The sequence below is a fragment of the Pleurodeles waltl genome, chromosome 8 (assembly GCF_031143425.1).
Source record: "Pleurodeles waltl isolate 20211129_DDA chromosome 8, aPleWal1.hap1.20221129, whole genome shotgun sequence".
In the NCBI taxonomy this organism is placed as follows: Eukaryota; Metazoa; Chordata; class Amphibia; order Caudata; family Salamandridae; genus Pleurodeles; species Pleurodeles waltl.
In genome coordinates this window covers 1,427,282,919-1,427,305,395 of record NC_090447.1, presented here as the reverse complement: position 1 = coordinate 1,427,305,395, position 22,477 = coordinate 1,427,282,919, and positions in this window count along the sequence as shown.

Genomic DNA, 22,477 nt, shown 5'->3' with positions numbered 1-22,477 from the left:
CAAACGGTTAAGCTCGTTCTTACAAAACAGAACCTTTCAAGTCCTGGATCGCTCTTTCCTCTCAGCTCAGTTTAAATCTTTATGTGGAGTCCCGCAGGGCCCATCTCTGAGTCCCACTCTTTTTAACATTTATATGACCCCCCTAGCAGAGGTCATAGAACCTTTTGGGGTATCTTTGGTGTCCTATGCGGACGACACGCAGTTGGTGGTCTCCTTTTCCTCCAATAAGGAGGCGGACAACTTGTCCTTGCCTGCCTGTCTCCAAGCAGTCGCTTCTTGGATGACAGAAAGCGGGCTGCAACTCAACAAAGAAAAGACAGAAATCATGTTTTTGGGAAAACTGGCCAACCCTGCTAAAAATTCAGGACCAGTAATACATTTAGATTACTTACCCCCTCCTAAAGCTCAGATTAAAGCCTTGGGAGTTTGGTTGGATCCCAAACTCACCATGGAATATCAGGCTAAGAGAACGTCAGCCACCTGTTTTGGGATACTCAAGCTACTTAGGAAGGTTATTGGCCTACTCCCGCCATTGGCCAAAAGACTGGCCGTACAAGCCCTGATTTTATCCAGGTTAGATTATGGAAACAGCCTCTTTTTGGGATCTCCAAGTTATGTGGTTAACAAACTACAGGTGGTACAAAATGCTGCAGAGCGGCTGCTTTTTAATTTGCCTAGGACCACATCAGCTAAGAAAGTTCTGATAGAACTGCATTGGCTTACAGTAGCAAAAAGGATAAAGTTTAAGGCCCTTTGCTTCTTTCACAGAGCTCTATATAAAAGGGACCCTCACCATCTAAAATCATTAATTTCATTTTACATACCCACAAGAGTTCTGAGATCGGCCTCTAAAGCCCTTGTAGTGGTTCCCAAAGTAAAGAGAATATCATGGGGAGGAAGATCCCTGAAGTATCAGGGAGCCAGACTTTGGAACTCTCTACCTATGAATATTCGTATGATGACCCAGGAGACCGTACTTATGAAAGCCATTAAAACCTGGCTATTCTAACTTCCAGTAAGTAAGTTCCCCCCTCTCTAGAGAAGTCTAGGATTCCTCCAGTCTGTTAATTTTTCAGTCTGATCAGCGCTACGAGGCCTCCGGGTAGTTGGCGCTATATAGAATCCAATAACATAACATAACATAATATAACTCTTCCGACTGAAAAATCACTCCCAGAGTCTGCGCCATTGTCCTATCCCTCAGATGCTGTCTCAGTATCTGCTGTCTCAGTCTCTGATCCTATGTCAGAGCTGTCCTCTATAACCCGAATGAGGGCTTGAGCAGCAGTCATCCAACAAGATGCCATCTCTGCTACTGGCTAAACTGTTGCTCTAAAACACTAGCTTACATAGACAGTCACAAAATTGCTGGTGTGTGTGTGATACGTGCAACAGTAGAGGTCACCTTACCTTCGCTTTTTCCCTCAATAAGCATGTTATTTCAAGACACTCATAAAACACCTTGTCACATACCAATCGTCACAGTCTTTAGCACCTCTAGTGCCCAGTCCAACAATCATTATTGGTGCTCCCACTCCCATGCCCTCCTCCTCGGATTCCCTCACTACCACCCAACAAAAGTGCCCTTCATCTCTCCATAGTTGTCCCCCCACACATACATTTCATTTGTATTATAGCACAGGTAATGGCTGACTTTACTAATGTACTCAGCTATTTACATAAAATACAGATTTGCTCTTTGCAGTAGGCATATAAACATTCTGCGCTACTTTATGGCATCAAAACTGCCACTAGACAAAAGTCTTATCCTTTTGTAGCAGAAATATAATCACAAGACTTACTTGACTTTTTTATTGCTGCCTAAAAGCTACAGTTGAAACGAGTCAATTGAAGTATGTGCATTGCTTTGAAGACGCAAGCTGCAACTTCAAGACAACTGGTGGCAAATTTTTATATATATATATATATATATATATATATATATATATATATACATGTATATATATATGTATATATGTATATATACATGTATATATATATGTATATATCCTTCAGCAAAGCGGTCCTAGTTGCAGCACGCAGACCTTCCCTTATTTATTACTATATAGTATCATAGTACTATACTTAAATAAAAGAAAAACTCTCCTGGAGTGCAGCGGAATAAAAAAAATTCATAATTCTTTTGTTTAGGGAATATATATATACATATATATATATATATATATATATATATATATATATATATATATATATATATATATAACTTTTATATGTGGGTACGGTTTTCCTGGGGGCTGATTGCAGCCCCCAGGGAAACCACACATGCATTGACAAAAGTGATATATATATATATATATATATATATATATATATATATATATATATATATATATATATATAGATATAGATATATATGTATATATATATCTATATCTATATATATATATATAGATCTATATTTATCTATATAGATATACCTATCTACATAGATGGTTATATCTATATATATAGATCCACATATTTTGTAATGGTCCCAAGGGAAACCATACAACTACTAAAAGAATGATTGCCCCCACAGGGGGTCGCCCTGCTCACTGGACGGGCGAACCCCTGTCAATTTCTTTTTTTCTTCTTTTTTTTATAAATTTAGCCCCTGGGGGGCGTGACCGGGCATTTGCTGAGGGGAATGACCCCCCCCAAGTCAAATCCCTGGTGTCTAGTTTAGCACTGCTGCGATCGAGGGCCAGGAAAACTGTTCAGGAAGACTTTGTGTAAAAGAGGAGAGTCTCCCCTTTCAAACAAGGCCTTCCCAAATGTCGGGAAGGCCGTTTGGGGCTGCTTTCCCCATCAGAGTAGGAAGTGGCCTCACGGTGCGCTGACGTTACAAAGGGGCGGGGGAGACACAAAAGATTTTCCGTGTCTCCTGGGGTATTTTTTTTAACACCCTCCCTGGTGTCGGTCACTGGTCGTGACCCGCACCAAGGAGGTTAATAAAGTGGTAATAGGTATGGACCAACAACAAAACCTCCTACTTACCTATATTTAAGGCCCTAACCCATTACACAGTGAAAGAGTACTGAAAACTACATGGCTACATTTTACGATTTGTTCAAACACCCATAAGCCAATCACATCCTGCCTTCTCATCGACATGTCTTGGGATATACCGCAAAGTTACCATGGTATACCAGGGCACAATACATAGTTTTTTGAACACCTACAACTTTTACACTACTTATACCATTTACACCTACTACCAAAATGACCATGTACACCTCATAATCTATATTCCTGACAAATTACATTAACATCCATTCACTCACTTTCACGCTACGTCTGTTTCAAGTATCACACTCTATGTCACCCCACTCTATACCACTCCACTCTACTCCACTGTACACTATTACACTCTACCCCACTCCACTCTAGGTCACTTGACTACATGCCACTCCACTCTATGCTAATCCGCTGTATGCCACTCCAATGTACCCCATTCCACTCTATGCCACAGAACTCTACACCATTCCACTGTACGCTATTACACTGTACACCACTTCATTCTTCAACACTCCAGTGTACGCCACTCCAATTTATGCCTCTCCACTCTATGCTACTCCACTTTATGCTGTTCCACTCTATGCAAGTCCACTCTATGACATTGGCCTGTATGCTATTACAACCTATACCACTCTACTGTTCGCCACTCCTCTCTACACCTCTACACTATAGGCTGTTTCACTCTTCACTACTCCATGACACTCTGCTCTTCTTCAGTGTGCACTATTTCACTGTACCTCACTCCATTTCACGACACTCAGTTGCATGCTACTCAACTCAATGCCTCTCAACTCTAAATTACTCCACTCTACGACACTTCACTCTAAGCCACTCCACTCTACGCCACTCCACAGTAGCTCAATCAGAAAAAGCCTTTTTTGTTATTTGATGTACATCTGTTCAGTAGTTTTTGAGATGCTAAAAGAAAAAGAAATGTGTATATCTGGGTGGAGCCTAAGCACAGATCTCATGCTGAGATCTGATTGGCTCACAGCGCTTCAACCTGGAAGTGCTGACAGCTATCTTGAGACGAAACATACATAGAACTCCGCCCGCCTGTGAAGTTTGTGGAACTCAGGCACTTCCTGCTTTGTGGAGAAGCTTGGAGTTCCTGAAATCCGCACTGTGGCGTTAAGTGGAGTTTGTTTGTGCTCCCAAGATTGGGTTTTGGTGCTCTCTTGCGAGCGTGACAATACTCCTGCGCAGCTAGACAGCATGTGTGGGGTTTGTGTTCTCTTGCGTTGCTTCAGGCCGTGCCGGTAGCCAAAGTGTGCCACTTGCGATCTCGAAATCACTTCTGAAGTAGAATTTCGACTTCAGATCCTCTATGGGCCTGATTACAACCTTAGTGGATGGGATACTCTGTCACAAACATGACAGATATCCTGCCTGCCGTATTACAAGTTCCATTATATCCTATGGAACTTGTAAAATGGTGGGCCGAATATCCCTCATGTTTGTGACGGAGTATCCCATCTGCTAAGGTCATAATCAGACCCTAAATCTAGTCAAAAATAGATTTTTTAACTAGGTTTTCTTTTCCAATGGACCCTGCAATTTGTTTTTCAGTTTGAGAAGCCTTTTTTTTAAAAACAGGAAGGAAGTGTGTCAGAGACTATAACGTCCTGTTCCTGTCCAGCAGGCTCCTCCCAGTGCTTTGTTCATCCCCTGTTCACTTTTTACTTGGATTGCGAGGTGGAAGGATTGCTCTCTTTGTCTCCTGGATATACCTTTGGATTTAAGGACTTTGTTTTTGTGAAATCACACAAGAAAGTTCTAAAACTATAGAATAAGGGTGTTGTTTATTTGCATGGGCATGCACCAGCATTTCTTTGTACTTTAAAATGATTTAAAAAATGTATAGTGGTGGGTGGCCTAGAGTTTAAGTATGGGCCTAGTTATTTATTTAGCATTTTATTGATTTTTCACCTCTCACAGTTCACAGTTCAGTACTTTTTCTACATGTCTTTAACATCTGCAATACTATTTTAGTATGTGGGCTAGATTTCTAAAGGGCCATTTAGCCAGTTGGCCCAGTACTGGTGCATAAAATAAATGTTTTTAAAACTTCATTTAGGGCAGGGATGACATTGGATTAAATTTAAAATGTTAGCTATAGTTTGCATTTTATTTGTTTAGCAAAAAGTGTATATATTGTGGGGTAATACTATTTGATGGCATAGGAGGATGTTGTTTGACCATGTGGCTGATTGGTAGCCATTTTGTGCATGCAGCCAATTTCCCTTTGCCATAGGCTTGCATGTGTTCTTCTTTGTTCTCCTTGCTCTTTGTTGTTGTTGTTTGATCATGTGGCTGCCAGCCATTTTGAACATGCAGCCAGTGTCCCTTTGCCATAGGCTTGCATATGTTATTTGCTTGCTATGCCTCCTTGCTCCTTGTTGTTGTTGTTTGACCATGTGGCTGACTGGCAGCCATTTTGTCCATCCAGCCAGAGTCCCTTGTCATGGACTTGCATGTGTTCTTTGTTCTCTATGCTTCCTCCTTGCACCTCGTTGTTTAACCATTTGGCTTGTTGGCATCCATTTTGTGCGTAGACTGTGCAGCCAGTGTGTCTTTGAAATAGACTTTCATACAAACATCGTTAATTATTGATAATTTGTTTTTTAAGATTCCTTTTTTATGTTTTTCGATTTTAATTTTTACATTTTTGTTTTAATTTTAATTTTTAATGCCATTTTATAATTTTTTTTTTTAATTTCCTTTTTCTTTCAATTTTTATATTTCATTTTTAAAATATGTTTTTACATTTTTATTTTTATTTTAGTTCAATTTTTTTTATTTCTTTTAATTTTAATTTTTACTTTTTTTTATATGTTTGATGTATTTGTTTTTAATTTTAATTTTATATTTTTTTATTTACTTTTTATTTAAATTTTTATAATTTAAATATTTTTAAATAATCAAAAAAAAAAATATTTTCAATTTTTTTATTTCTTTTTCTTTTTATATTTTATTTCTTTATTTTTTAGTCATTTTTTATTTTAATTTTAATTTTAATTTTATTCTGCATTTTGTCCTGATCCATCCACATCCATCTGACCATTCCATTCCTCTATCCATCCATTCATGAGCCAATGCAGCCACCCAACACAACGCTGCAAGGGTGTCTGCATTGAGGGGATGATTTTTTTTGTAAAGGAAGGGACACCTCCCTGCAAAAAAACAACTGCAAGAGGAGTTTTTCACAGCAAGGCACGCCTCCCTGTCACATGGTGAGCCAGCGCAGCAACTTGCTTTGTGGAACAACAACCCACACAACAAGACATAAAAAATAATACATATGACCAACCAAGCCCTGACACTTGGATGCCCAGCAGGTCCTGTCCCCGGTCTAAGATGTCTGCCCAACGGTGCATTAACTGCTGCTTGGTGCACTGGCTTCCAGTGTGCCAATGAACCAGCCTTCACCCCCACTCCTCACAGCAGTCAACGCTCCCAAAATGTGTAACCAGAACTAAGCCTGCTGCCTGATGTCAGCATGGAGGGGAGGTGGCACACAAAAACTAGTGCTGCCACCTTCTCGCTGAAGATGGGGCAATGCTGCACCCTTTGGCAGTGCCGCTACCCAAGAATGGTGACTGCTGCCACCTTGATCTGCCATGGTTCTGCGTGGGGTGGGGTGAAGAATAGAAGAACAAGAAAATGAGGGAAGGAAGAAATATTAGAAATAAAATACAAAAAGTTACAAAAAACAGGATTTAAAAAAAAAAGTAAAAATATAGATTCAGTACAAGAGAGAATAATGAAAAATAAAAATGGGGGTAGATTAATTAGGAGGGTAGAGGATTAAAAGGATAAAAGGGGGTGATGAAAATAGGCCCAGTACCATAAACAGTCCAACAAAAACAAGATGGTTCCACCCTTGCAAACTGTGTGGTGCTGTACACAAGTGATTTTCAATGCGATTACGTATGTCAAATTGTGTTTGACGTCAAACGCAACGCGAACGTGTGACACAGAGACCTCCGCCCACTCCCAGAACTACACTTAGCGCAGCAGAGTTTTTTTGCAACTTACCAGAGTTCCACATAGCGCGAGTCTGCCCACTCCACCCACCCCACTGAAATCCTTTGCAGTGAATGGCAGGTTGTGAGAGTTACAAAAAGAACATATAAAGGGTGGTAACAGATTTTAGTTAAACTATAAATCATTTGTTGATGGTACTATACTAATTTTAGGAACTGTGGTGTGTTCTAAGGTGATTTTACCCTGTGAAAAAGTCTTCTGCTGGGATTTCATGAATCATGTTTGAGAGAAAACTGTTTCTCATGGTTTTCCCATAGAGGTTATGGAAAGTGCTCCAGAAGCTAAAATAAAAGCATATTTTCTGGAAATTCACACTATTCTTCTCAGCCATATGAGAATGAAGTCTGACATTCTCAGTAAAACATGCACTTCCAACAGAAGCAGTCTGTCATTTGATTCCCATGTGTTACACTGCAGCCTGCCAGTGTGTTCTAAAGAACAATTGGAGCGCTAAACGTATTTCTTATGACAGAATTGTGACACACCTGAAGCAACCAAACTGGTAAAACTTAAAACATTCAAGTTAGAAAGGAACAAAACAAAGGGGTTCATTTTGTAGTAGAAATTATGGTTAGTGCTGTAGAAAGAAAAATTAGGACACGTTTTAAGAGAGTTCTCAAATATCTTTCTCTTTTATTTCATTAAAACATTCTTGCTTGCAGACAGAAACATGCACTTTCAACACCAGCAGACTGCCAGATAACTCCCTGGTGATAAGTGGCTTTTATACAATGTTCAACTGAGCAACTAGAGTACTAACATTCTGAATTTATGCCAAAAGTGTGGCACATCTGAACACCATCTTCATGGAATTGAAGTTGAAAACTGAAAGCATTTTCTACTGAGGATACTGCAGTAAATGAGGAGATTAGGGAGCTTCATAATAGATACGTTTCCTAAGATGCCCAACAGGGAACCTAGAGCCTATACGTAGCACACATATCACCCAAGTATAGCCCAAGTATAGCCTAATGACAGAAGTGTGCAAAACACTTAGGGCCCGATTTAGATCTTGGTAGTGTTACCTCCAAGCAGTGTCAGTGGTGAGCCGAAAAAGACTGCCACGTAGACGGTCTCCCGTCTACCATATTTAAATGTATTGGGGCTAAGCCAACGACCATCACAGTGGAGTGTCCAGCTGCATCCCGTAGCCGAAACAATGGACTTCAATACCAAGGATTAGCACTCCGTTGTCGTCTTGACGGCGGCATCCTGCCAAGCCTATTTAGATTTGCAGCGGACCAATCAACGGCAGGATTCCGTCGCGGACCTGTTTAGTATTATACTATGGCTGTGGCCAGTGGTTGGATGCTTGTAGCCCACACCTGTTGTAAAGTGCACAATTGTGAACACCTTCGAAACACACAATAAAACACACTCCATTTCAGACAGTGATTGTTTGCGATAACACTGCAGCAGAGCAGAAAGGCACCAGATTTCTCAACACAGGAGACAGTTTTTTTTTCTGTTTTCATCTCCCTCTGTGTTTTTGTTAAATTGACCTTATTTCAGTACCCTTCATTTTTTTAGCAGTAGATTTGTATAGCAAAAATTAACAATGGGAGGGAGGAGAAATCCCCATTTCATAGAGGGAGAATTGTCTGTCATGGTGGATGATATCATTAGAGTAGAACCACAACTGTTTGGAGCCGAAAATACTACAATTTCCTAGAAAAGGCAAATGTGGGCCAGCATAGATGACAGAGTAAATGCTGTAGCTAACAACCTGTGCTAACAGGAGGAGATTAGGTAGAGGCGGAACGGCCTGTGGGGGAAAGTTTGTTCACTGGCCTCCAAGCCTCACCTGGAGTCCCAGGTAGTGGTTCTCCTCTCCCCCCTTTACAACTCTTTTCCTGGAAGGAGAAGGTATCTCCATCTTGAAGACATGACTGCAATCCATGGTGGAGTGCAGACTTGTAAGTTCGACCTACGTATGTCTCTCTAAGTGCTAATGGAGTCCTGCCCTTAATTTAGACATTTAGAAAGCTGCAACAACTTTAACACAGATGTGGCTAATTGAGACTAAACCAAATATGTTGTGTCATACACATTGCTAGTAGCATGGTTGTAGCTCTTCGTCTAATGAAATGCAACATGTATAATCATATAGTGTGTAGTTCCCCATGGATCATCCCTTGTACAGGCTCTGCCTATTTATATCAATGTATGTTGATGGAAAACAATGATGTTTTTGGGAGTTGTTGAACTCCAAAATACAGGTCCAACACTGCATCTATTTTCACAGGAAATTATGTTTCTAAGTGGTACATTCTCCTAGTTAAATCATAACTGTTAGACCTGACAATCTTAGGGTGGTCACCCCTAACTTTTTGCCTCCCTCCCTCCACTTTTGAGATACTGTTTTTGCTGTTTTTTAGACTCTGTACACTTTATCACTGCTAACCAGTGCTAAAGTGCATATCCTCTCTCCCTTTAAACATGGTAACATAGGAGCATACCCAATTGGGTTATTTAAGTTACTTATACGTCCCTAGTAGAGTGTCCTATATATGCCCAGGGCCTGAAGATTAAAAGCTACTAGTGGGCCTGCAGCATTAATTGTTACACCCACTTAAGTAGCCCCTTAACCTTGTCTCAGGCCTGCCATTGCAAGGCCTGTGTGTGCAATTTCACTGCCATTTCGACTTGGCATTTAAAAGTACTTGCCAAGCCTAAAACTCCCCTTTTTCTACATATAAGTCACCCCTAAGTTATGCCCTGGGTAACCCCTAGGGCAGGGTGCATGTGTAGGTAAAAGGCAGGACATGTACCTGTGTAGTTTACATGTCCTGGTAGTGTAAAAATCCTAAATTTGTTTTTACACTGCTGTGAGGCCTGCTCCCTTCATCGACTAACATTGGGGATGCCCTCATATATTGGTTGAGTGGTAGCTGGTGATCTGAAAGGAGTAGGAAGGTCATATTTAGTATGGCCAGAATAGTGATACAAAATCCTGATGCCTGGTGAAGTTGGATTTAATATTACTATTTTAGAAATGGCACTTTTAGAAAGTGAGCATTTCTCTGCACTTAACTCTTTCTGTGCCTTACAACCCACATCTGGCTGGGTTTAGTTGACAGCTCCTTTTGCATTCACTCAGACATACCCCAAACATAGGATACTCAGCCTCACTTGCATACATCTGCATTTTGAATGGGTCATCCTGGGCTGGGAGGGTGGAGGGCCTGCTCTCACACAAAGGACTGCCACACCCCCTACTGGGACCCTGGCAGACAGGATTGAACTCAAAGGGGACCTGGTGCACTTCTAAGCCACTCTTTGAAGTCTCCTCTACTTCAAAGGCACATTTGTGTATAAAAACAGGACCTCTGCCCTACCACTTGAGACACTTCCTGGAGAAAAAACCTGAACCAGAACCTGCACCCTGACTAGAAGAACTGCCTGGCTGCCCAAAGGACTCACCTGACCGCTTTCTGACTATGACTGCTGCCTTGCTGTTGCCCTGCTGTCTTGCTGCTCTCTTGCTTTGAGTGCTCTCCAAGGGCTTGGATAAAGCTTGCCTCCTGTTGCCTGAAGTCTCAGGACCAAAAAGACTTCTCTCTTGCAGCTGAAATCCCCGTGCGGTAAAAGTTCGACGCCCCGCCTGCCTAGAACGATGCACAGCCTGCTCGCGGTGAAAAATTCACCGCACGCCGAGTCCGGAACGACGCAGCCCGACTTTGTGACAGAAGATCGACGCAGCGCCAGTGACCGGAACTTCGATGCACCGCTCTATTGGATCGACACAAGCCAACTCAGAACGACGATGACCGACTTCCTGAGAGGAATCGACGCAGCGCCTGCCGCGCGGAAGAAAATTCCACGCATCGCCTACCGGAATCGACGTAGCCCCTGTGACTTCGCTCCGCAAGCCCAGGACTCCACGCATCGTCCCTGGGCGTCTGAAAACCCTGCAACCCGAAGAGGATCCAAGTCCGCGTGCCAGAAATAGCCGCAACATCTTCCCCGCATGAAAAATAATGATGCAAGTCCATGTGCGAAGGGGCGAAACCAACGCTCATTCACCGTTTTCCACTCATCTCCTCCTCTGTGGTCCCTTGTGAGGATTTTTCAGCGCAAACCAGGTACTTTTCCCTGCAACAGACACTTCTTGTTTCTAGGAGAACTTAAGACACTTTTTATTGCTTTTACAGTAATATTTTAACTCTAAAGACACTTGATATCACTTTCAGTGATATCCCTACATTTGCTTATTTCGTCTTTAATTGTTTTGACCTGCATTTAGCCAGATAAATATTATATATTTTTCTCAACACTGTGTGGTGTATGTTTGTGGTGTTATATTGTGTTATTGTATGATTTATAGCACAAATACTTTACACATTGCCTTCTGAGTTAAGCCTGACTGCTTAGTGCCAAGCTACCAAAGGGTGGGCACAGGATAATTTGGATTGTGTGTAACTTACCCTGACTAGAGTGAGGGTCCTTGCTTGGACAGGGGGTAACCTGACTGCCAACCAAAGACCCCATTTCTAACAATAACCATATGTGTGTAAAGCTTGTAAATGTGTGTTTATCTCCAATATAGTCATTGAAAGTGATATGTGTAACATACTTTTCAAACAAGTATTGTCTATGGTGTAAACAGATGACTACAACTACCATGATCCTGTTTTTGGATTTGAAAACAATATTGGAATGGAATGTTGTTCCACCGTCCTTTACCCCTATATGTACACATATTTAAAAAACTAGTGCATTTGACAGTCACCATGCCATGCTATGGATTAAAATATCACTTGTTTTGTATCTCAACCATGTTGACACCTGCTCATAGCTACATTGAAATGCTTATATTATTAATTGTCTTTTGAATCCAAGATATCCAAAAATGTCCATTGAGTCAAACTCAGCCCACACCTACACCCCCCAACACAGCGGCAACAATGCCTCAGTGTAAGGACACCTCCACTTCCTGTACACCAAGGACCTATCTATCAATCCTGTGCACCCCAGTCCTGGTTCTTGTTGAGACACCAACAACACAGCCTCATGTTATGCCAGGACCCAGTGGGATGGGGCACATTTCCTGATGGGCACAGGCTAGTGTGGGTAGGTCTCTTGGGAAGGAATCTGTGGGCCAGCCAAGGAAGATCACTGGAGTTTTTGTTAGCCAGACCACAACTGGCCAATTTTTGAGATCAGTGCAACAGTCCCAAGACATGATGGGTCAGGTTATAACTGAGCTTGAGGAAACCAAGGACATACAGAGGGAGCACGTCTTGGAACTACAGAACCACAATGAAAAATGAGCACCCTGACTCTGTTGCTATTTGACATTTACCGCGATATGTGCAGGTGTTTTCCAGTACCATCTGTCCCTGTTCGTGAACTCTCCACACCTGGTCAAAGTACACCACTACCAGTCACAGACAGAGAGGCCCTGCCACTTGAGGTGCCTGCTCCTACCACCTCAGTCCCTGAATCTCTGCCCCCCATCATCCAAAGAGGGGAGGGTCATCTGAACCAGCAGGACAGCATTGCAAGACCAATTCCACCATCTCCAAGAGACGCAGAACCAAATTTGCTCCTTGTGTGTCTACCATTCACTCTGTGGACTATTTCATGGACACATTTATCTTTCTGATTGCAGTTGTATTTTGGAAATTTGACTTCAAACTGTTTTTGGCTCCACGGTCTTGTTTCCATCCACCATGATAGAGTCTTTTTGCTTATTTCATCACTCTCGCTTTTCTGTTATGGACACTAAGTACAAGGCTCTTGTTGGATTATTTGTGGCATTTCCTTTGTCATGTTCATTTTCCACAATCATGTTGCCAAAACTTTTATACATTCAGTTGGAAAGAAAAGTTGCAATTACAAAGAGGTGAAGTATTAACCAATTTATTCAAAGAAAACAAGCTCAACTCCGAATGTATTTGGAACATACAAATCTTGGCAACGGGTTCTTGTAGAAATGGAATCTGGGTTACAAACAACAGTCCTATCCCCAATAGTCTGTGCCATTCGGGTCTATATGCTCCACACCCTTGAAACCATGGAGGAAAGGGAATATGTAAAGGGAACAAATTAAATAGGCAACTATCAGTGGTGCATGGCTGCAGCTGGGGCCATACATCCTGCCCTCACAATAGGAATCCTAGATCAATAACACCAATAGTCTACTTCATGGCAGTAACACCATTTGAGGCCAGATGGCCAGTACAGGACACTGTGGCAGTATCTGGCACAATGACTCTTTCACTATTCAGTAATGTGCAAACAAAAAGTTAAATTGCCTATGATGAAAACCATAAATAGGTACCTCCACTGTCCAGAAATTGAAGATTAAGCCAATGTGAATGAAGAACAGTATGCTAAGGCTTTACATACACATGTGGTTTGAGCAACTCAAGTGGCATATATTGCCTTAATGGCAGCATCACACAGAAAACAGGTTGGATAGAATCTTCTGAACTTCCATACTCTTCCATACTCTCAGACTGCAAGTTGCCTTTGGAAAAGATTTGTCCATCCTGAGTGAGTGTCTGTCCCAATAGTCTGTGCCATTCAGGTTTATATGCTCCACACCCTTGAAACCATGGAGGAAAGGGAATATGGAAAGGGAAAAAATTAAAAAGGCAAACTATCAGTGGAGCATGGCCGCAGCTGGAGCCATACATCCTGCCCTCACAATAGGAATCCTAGATCAATAACACCAATAGTCTACATCATGGCAGTAACACCATTTGAGGCCACATGGCCAGTACAGGACACTGTGGCAGTATCTGGCGCAATGACACATTCACTATTCAGTAATGGGCTAACAAAAAGTTCAATTGCCTATGATGAAAAACATAAATAGGTACCTCCACTGTCCAGAAATTGAAGATTAAGCAAATGTGAAGGAAGAACAGTATGCTAGGGCTTCACATACACATGTGGTTTGAGCAACTCAAGTGGCATATATTGCTTTAATGGCAGCATCACACAGAAAACAGGTTGGATACAATCTTCTGAACTTCCATACTCTCAGACTACAAGTTGCCTTTGGAAAAGATTTGTCCATCCCGAGTGGGTGTCTGTCCCAGGGTAAACACATGCTCACTTTGTACTTCCAAACAGCAACATATCACAACAAATGTCACAATATTGAAATGTCAAGGGAAAATTAATTTTAACACATATTACATTGAACTCAATTGACAAGTCATGAGGACACACGTACTTAGCACAAGCACATTTAATCTATGTCAATGACCATATTACCCAATGTAGGGAAACTGTGATCCACTGACATTTTTGCCTTGAACTTTCCTGCACTGACCTTTCCTAACAAATTACCGTAGCAGACAGATATATTCCCTAAGTCACAAGTTGTACTGACATTAGAGGTTACAATTTGTGAAGGTAAACTTACACTAAGGTGAAGAAATGGTTAATCACATCTTGAAGCAAGTCAACTCCTCTACACCACTGTCATCTTCATTAGGCATTTCAACATCCTCACCTGGGGGGTCATCACATTCTCCCTCCTCTGCAATTATAGGGATGTCGCTCCTCAGGGCAATGTTATGGAGAATACAGCAAGCATCTGATTTGGCACACCTTATCGGGTGAGTAGAGGAAGGCTCCACTGGACTCGTCCAGGCACCCAAACCTAGCCTTCGGGAGCCCAAAAGCCCACTCTACTGGCCTCCGTGGTCTTCCATGGCCCTCATTGAAGTGGACTCCCCCAGGCATTGTTAGATTCCTTAACAGTGCCAATAACCACAGTTGATTAGGATACACCGACGCTCCCACACGGAATTAACACATCAACAGATTACTCACATATCAAGCCATTGTTGCTTCCTAAACTTGGATTCATGCAAAAGATCAACAAGTCATATTGTACTTCTGAGCAATTTAGGCCCTCTCTGGTCCAAGTTGTGATATCTGCATGGGTATATTGCTGTTCTGTATTATGAATTAATTGTATGTTGACCCAGGGAAGAGGGCACACACACACTTGAGATGTATAAGTCTGATAAGCAGACAATTTGCCTATTGATGGAATGGAACTTCTTCTGATTGTAATGTGTGTTGGCACCAAGGCAATCTGTGTACCATCTATTGCTCCATCCACATGTGGTATTCCACCCAAAGCATACATTCTCCCTTCACAGTGGCCAAATGCTGTGGATGTGAGAAATGGATGCAGCTGTTGATGTTTTTCATCAAGGAAGCAAGGATTTATTGTAGCACGCCATTGAAATTTGGCTGGGACATGCTCCCAGATACTGCCAAAGTGCATTGAAAGGTGCCAGTGGCTACAAAATGCAGTACTGCCCTGAGTTTAACTATTGGTGTTGTGGCTGTTGATTTCATATTGTGAGGCAGGAGATCGGGCTCCAACTGCTGACACAAATACAGGATAGTTTGCCTATTAGATAATATTGCTTGATGACATCCTTTTCCTCCATGGTGGCAAGGTCTGGAAAGGACCAGAACACCTGAGGCTCTCGCTTCCTATTCATGGCTGTGTTCAGATGTCTGTATGCATGGAAAAGAAAAGATCAGATGAAATTGTCACACAATACTTTTAATGTCAAAACCCATCTGACTTCTTGGTAACAGTAGAAATGGCTTTGGGTAATAAATGCACACACAGTGACATTAAATATTTGGACTTCAAAAATTTGAATAAAAACTTTTTTCAATTGGTGTAGTCATTATATGGAAATAATACATGTGAACTTTTCATTTATTTATTTTTTAAATACCATCAACGGAGGTAGTACTTCCTCCGTGGTACTTTTTGCTTGTCAAATACAGTCAAGGGTCACATTTTAATGTGCCACATCTTTCCAAGAAAAGTGTTGTTTGTATCTGACATTTAGAAATGCACTAGCATCCATTTAGAGCACTGGTGATGCACTAACAATTGAAAAATGCGCAGCTTCACACTCTAAAATGGGGGCTGCCTGACTTTGCCATCAGGACATTGGTGACACGATGGCCATCAGTGGACGTTGACCACATAGTAGGTGGTAGCCTCCACGATGGGTCCTGCCATAGGCTAACATTTGTGACGGCTATGCATGAAAGCCAATGGCTGTGTCTGTCTCCGTCACGGATGACGTTCTTCATGTACTTGTATGCCGTGTTGTGAAAGAACACTCACTTGCCTCCTAACACAGCAGCCATCAAGAACTCTTTATTTTTTGCTGCTGTTACTGACCTCTGTGAGCCAGGATGCCTGGCAAAGAGGGTACAGGACCCCTGCCTTCTTCCTTGAGGAGCTGGAACTCCTTGCCAGGGAGGCTCTGTCTCTGTATAGCCAACTATATGGGACCCCAGAGGAACAGGTACATGACTGATTGGGGAATGTCTGATTGAGTAACCTCTGCCTTTCTGATTCAGAGGCTATTTTGTTCCTTTTTAGTAATGTAGATAGTGTTGTGATTAGACTTGACAGAATAACGTAGCTGTAGCAGATTTTTGTTTTAGCAATGCCTAAAATGTCTGTGCATGGCAATGTTAAGTCACCCGACAGTAGAAGCTGTAATGTGTGTCCATGTGACACACAAATCCTATTTCATTGCACATACTGCAGGCTACTGACTACAAGTGACCAGTAGACAGTGTACCAGTAGTATGACTGACATCTTACAGCCAATTTTGAAATGTTAGTGATGTTGAGGAAAAAATGTAGGGTATCTGTTGTTGTCTGATGCTGTACTGTCAAATGGGATTCCAGCATACAATGTGTATTAAATTGCTCTGTATGATTTAAACCTGTCATGGAGCCACATATAGGTAAAGTTATGTTAGGTGCCACTAGTTCAGATGACTCTTGCTCACCATCATCCATCCCAGTCTGTCCCATTCCAAAACACACTTGTTCAAAAGACCCACAAATCCCTGCTCTTATTGGCACATTGCAGGCCTTCTATCTTGCCCTCAGTCACTGTGTGCGATGCAGACCATGGGTTCTGATTCTGAGTTTAGGCAGGATGCCAGTGTAGATGTGAGTATGATCATGTGCAATGATTGACCAGGTAGTTTGGCCTTTAGTACCTCACAAAGACTGTAAGTAATGCCTGTAACAATTTGCTGGTAAAGGAATCTAGTAACTGTTTGGTGAATGTATGTGTGAATTTCCAAAATATAATGTCACAGCAGTACTACCCAACAGTAACACAGAATTTTGATTTCTTGATCATTTATGTCATCTATACATGTCAACACCCATCAGAAGCAGGAAATCTGGAAAGCCATTGCAAAGAAGGTGTGGACCGTGGGGGTCATCAAGCAGCGTAGCGAACACAGTCAGAAGAGGTGGGAGGACCTGCATTGGGCAATATTAAAGGCAGCAGAGAGCCAAGTTGGGCAGTTCTCCCAAAGATCCAGGGGGGTGCCACACCATGACCCACCTAGTGGCCTGCATCCTTGCGTTGGCTTACCCGGAACTTGATGGGCAGTTGAGGGCCCAACAGCAGCAACAAGGGGGTAACTCATTGTCTTAATATGTTGTTATGGTTTAACCTATTTACTTTCCAGATAGGTTGTATTCCATCAACTTTGAGGTTGACACACATCCAAAGCCCATGAGGATAAGTTGATCAGATACTGTCTGATGCTGTGTGTGGTGTATTGCTTTGTGCTCAAGGATGTCACTAGATTCCTCCTCACAAGGTAAGTACTGCTATGGGCAGACACATGGCTGCATGCAAACAAAGGGATTACCAGCATTTTCAAAATGACATGAAGGAGAGTTTTGCAAAATATGCACCATGTCATTATTCAGTCAGGTGTGAATGTAGATGTGTAGTGAATGTAGGCTTCATCACTGGTTACTGTGCAAAGGCACAATTATGATACAGATGATATATCAGGCTTGACATTAGGCTTGACATTGGTAAGTTGGTGCTATGACAATATGAAAATGTATATCTGCACCAGAAGTATTGGTATTCTGTGTACAGTGGCATCATTCCTTGTTTGAGACATGTTTGAAAGCTGGTTTTCCGCAAACTTCTAGTATGTTAATGTAGACAGTAGCAGGTGGACCTGAGTCCTTAGTCCTTCATAAATGTGCATATAAGCCAGTCTGTGATTGCCAACGTAAATTTCAATGCCAAACTCTACTGTTTGCAGCGGACAGGAATGTGTCCACAATGGTGAAAAAGTTGTGCATCCCACAGAAAACTTTGTGGTTTCTTAGTCCTGCCCAGAGGAGAAATTCAGGATGGAGAGCAATGTACTACTGAAAGTGACATTTGCATATGAAAGGTAAGATCACATATATGTTGTTGTGTCCCATATTGAGCAGTCAATTTTGATCCAAAAATCTTACTGCTTGGGAGAAAATAATTAATTTTGGCTCTGTACTGATTTGTGCAAAGATGTAGCCAGTCCTATATGTTTGCTCATGCTCTTGAAATCCTTTGTTATAGAGTGAACTACAAGTGTATAACGTGCAAAGGCATACATGATATGAGAGCTGAGATGGGGGATTACTGAACTTGTTGTTGTGTGATGTATACTGATGTCTGATTGTATTCCCACATATACCCTATAACTGTTGTATCTGTATTTTTAGCATCAACTGGGCAAGGCAAATGTGACAGCGACCACATCCGTGGGTGATGAAACTGGCCACTGGGGATTGGGTGTGGACACCACAGACACTGAAAGACCCAGTGGCATGGAGGGTGAGAGGACTGGCACGGAAGCCACCACGGAAGACACCAGTGACTCTATATTTTCCCCTGAGGCCTCCAATAAAGACCAGTCCCTTGTGGAGGCGGACCCTGGAGAGACTGTGACACCTGCATCTTTGCCCGCGCCCCCATTCATATCTCCACTCTCCCAATGGCTCCCACCCAGTTGGCCATAGCCGCCCCCCTAATAGGGGTGGCAACACCTTTGCGGCAGGCACCTCTTCCCCTGCGTAGTGTCCCAGGCTGCACTCATTTAGGAGGCGGTTGACCTTTTAAGAACTATCACTGTAGGCTAGTCCACACTATTTAATGCCATTAAGGAGCTGGCTGGCCAGATTACATAGATGCTGACTTACCTAGATGGCATTCAATGTGGCCTCTTTGGCCTTCAGCCATCATTGCAGGGTCTGGCCTCCTCATTGGCCACAGCCTTCCACCAACTCCAACCTCATGTCCAGACTACCACCCCTTCCCTATCCCAAATTCCATAACCCAGCCGCCCTATACAAAGCGCATGCAAACATATACAGGCACCCACAACAACAGCCACAAGCAGCACATACCAAAACACAAGCACAGACACAAACATGTAGACATTGCACACACTACCACAAGCACAGTCAGTGCACCCACCATGACACAACCAAACACCCCCACCCCTACCACCCCCACAGACACAACACCCACCACTACAGCAACACGCCCACACACCATAAGCACACCCACAGTAAGTGCCCCCACCATGACACACCACATACTCCACCACCCAGACATAACACCCACTACTACAGCAACACCCACACACACACCACAAGAACACCCCTAGTCAGTGCAACCTCCACTAGACAGCCACATAACCCCACTACTACCACACCTACCACTACAGCAACACCCTCACACAACACAAGCACACCCCCAATTAGCATACCCACCACCACACATGTATTCACCAGTACACACGCAGACACTACACCAACACATACCACATCTACAACACACACATCCACACACATACTAAACACAAATGCCCACCCAACTGACAATCAGTAGAAGAGACAAATCTAAAACTACAACACATACATCAGACTCTAAAGCACCCACACCTTCAACACACACATGCACAATAGACACAACCACTCCCTCTACCTCGCAAACCCAACTCCCTCATGAACACCCTGCCCATTTTCCTAAGGAGACCCTACTTTTTTCCCTGGAACTGACTCCCTTCACATCCCACCCCACTCCTACCAATTGTAAATCCACCCCATCCAAAATCCCAAGCCATCCCTACCAAATCCCCCCTTCCACACCCAAACCCACCACTTCCAAATCCAAACCCTCCCTTTTGACACCCAAACCCTCCCCTCCCAAACCCAAGGACCCCTCCTCAAAGATCATTGAGGTGCCTGCTCTCTGTCCCACAGATGCCCCTTCCAGAGGAGGTTTAGTCTGGCAGTTAATTTAGGATGCAAGTGATGGGCCCGACAGCCATTATGGCCCATATGGTCTAACACCTTTTTACATATATTTTTCCATTTGTCCAGATGGACTTTTCTTATTTCTTATTGAGAGACACAGCTCATACTTAAATAAAGAAATTTTATTTTGAAAATACCTTTGTCCTGGCCCTTTTTTATGATTTTCACTAATTGTTTGTTGGTGATGTTATTTCTGCTAATGTGTGTGTCATGCACTTACTCTCATTTGTGACAGTGACAAACACAGGTTGTATATTTAATGTTTCTATTAAATTACATTAGTGTTGTACATTAGTGATGGACATATTAATTTTGGTGCAAGCATTCAGGTTCTTACTGGACATTTACACCAAAATTATATGTGTTTCTGTTTTGGTGAGTAGAAAATGCAGGTGTGTCTATTTTGACATGATGTGTCAATACTATGCACATAGGCATTAGATAGATAACCTGGCACTTAACAGTTGAATGGGATCTTATGTTTGTGATACATTGCACACACCAAAGTGACATAGGACCTTCATACATCTCTGTCATGTTTGCGGGTAACCCTTAAAAATATAATTATATTCTATGTACACCCACCTCAATCATGTTGTAGTGTAAGTGCTACATTATCATGAAATTGTTCGGTTCAAACTGTGGATACTGTTTAAGTTGATACTTTAGATATTTTGGGGACATTATTGACCACACCTTTACTGACACATTTCTATTTGTGATTGTTGTGACAGTAAGGGGGTCATTACGACCCTGGCGGAACAAGTCCGCCAGGGCCGTGGGACGCGGTGGCACCGCCGACAGGCCGGCGGTGCCCCGCGGGGCATTCTGACCGCGGCGGCTCAGCCGCGGTCAGAGAAGGGAAACCGGCGGTCTCCCGCCGGTTTCCCGCTGCCCCAAAGGAATCCTCCAAGCCGGCGCAGCATGCTGCGCCGGCATGGGGATTCCGACTCCCCCTCCCGCCATCCAGTTCCTGGCGGTTCTCCCGCCGGGAACCGGATGGCGGGAGGGGGAGTCGCGGGCCCCTGGGGGCCCCTGCCGTGCCCATGCCTATGGCATGGGCACGGCAGGGGCCCCCGTAAGAGGGCCCCTAAAAGTATTTCAGTGTCTGCAAAGCAGACACTGAAATACGCGACGGGTGCAACTGCATCCGTCGCACCTTCCCACTCCGCCGGCTCTATTACGAGCCGGCGTCATCGTGGGAAGGGAGTTTTCCCCTGGGCTGGCGGGCGGTCTTGTGAAGACCGCCCGCCAGCCCAGGGGAAAACTCGGAATACCCTCCGCGGTCTTACGACCGCGGAGCGGTATTTCGGAGGGGGGAAGCCTGGCGGGCGGCCCCCGCCGCCCGCCAGGCTCGGAATGAGGGCCTAAGTCTTCTGCATGTCTCTGGAGAGCATGCTTCTCCTGCCTTAAGGTGGTCTACAGGCAAGTTACTTAAAAGTTACTGTATGGTTTCTGGATCCCTATCTCAGTGAACATGACAAACATGTATGTCCACTGAGGATCTCTCTGTTTACATGGACTGAGACCCTAGAGCTTAGCTCTGAGGTTGAGTCGGGCATGAAAGTGCACCCCTATTTCACAGAGAGTAGCAACTGCCCTCTCTACCAAGGTGGTGGTAGACTGTCAGTGTTGGAGGCAATAATTCTATAGTCATTGATACCTGTATCCTTGTACTCTTGGTGGGCGGGTCTACTAACCACCCTCCTGATCCAGTCTGTTCAGCCTTCCTTGTCTGTGGTCCTGTTGCCTTTGTCTACCTGGGATGTGTGTTTGAGAGCCAGTAGGTTCCCTAGGGGAGAATGATGAGGTGAGCCATTGTGTTTAATGTGAGCTGAGCTGTTCTGCTTGATATTCCAGCTTACTCGTGCCCCTCCCTATTTCTTGGAGAAGCCTGGTGAGCTGGGGATAGACACTTGCTTTTATCTGTGTTTAGTTGCAGTAACTATTTCTGTCCGCTGATGGTCAGTGCCTCCTGGTCTGGAGTTAATTAAAATTCCTTTCTATGGAATAGCCTGGGCTCATACCAAGAGCCTGCCCTGAAGCACAGTAACTTATCCTTGCTTGCCTTGTACATGCAGTGAGCATCACACACATATGATTCCTGATTGGAGGGGCACCTAGGATTCAAAAGCAGCAGACCCTCTAATTGGATCAGCCTATCAATCAAAGATGATAAAAGTCTTGCCAGAGTGTTCAGTGGTTCTTCAAGACTGGTCTTTGGTTATAACAAGCATTTACAGAAGCCAGCTGTGGGCTTGCGGT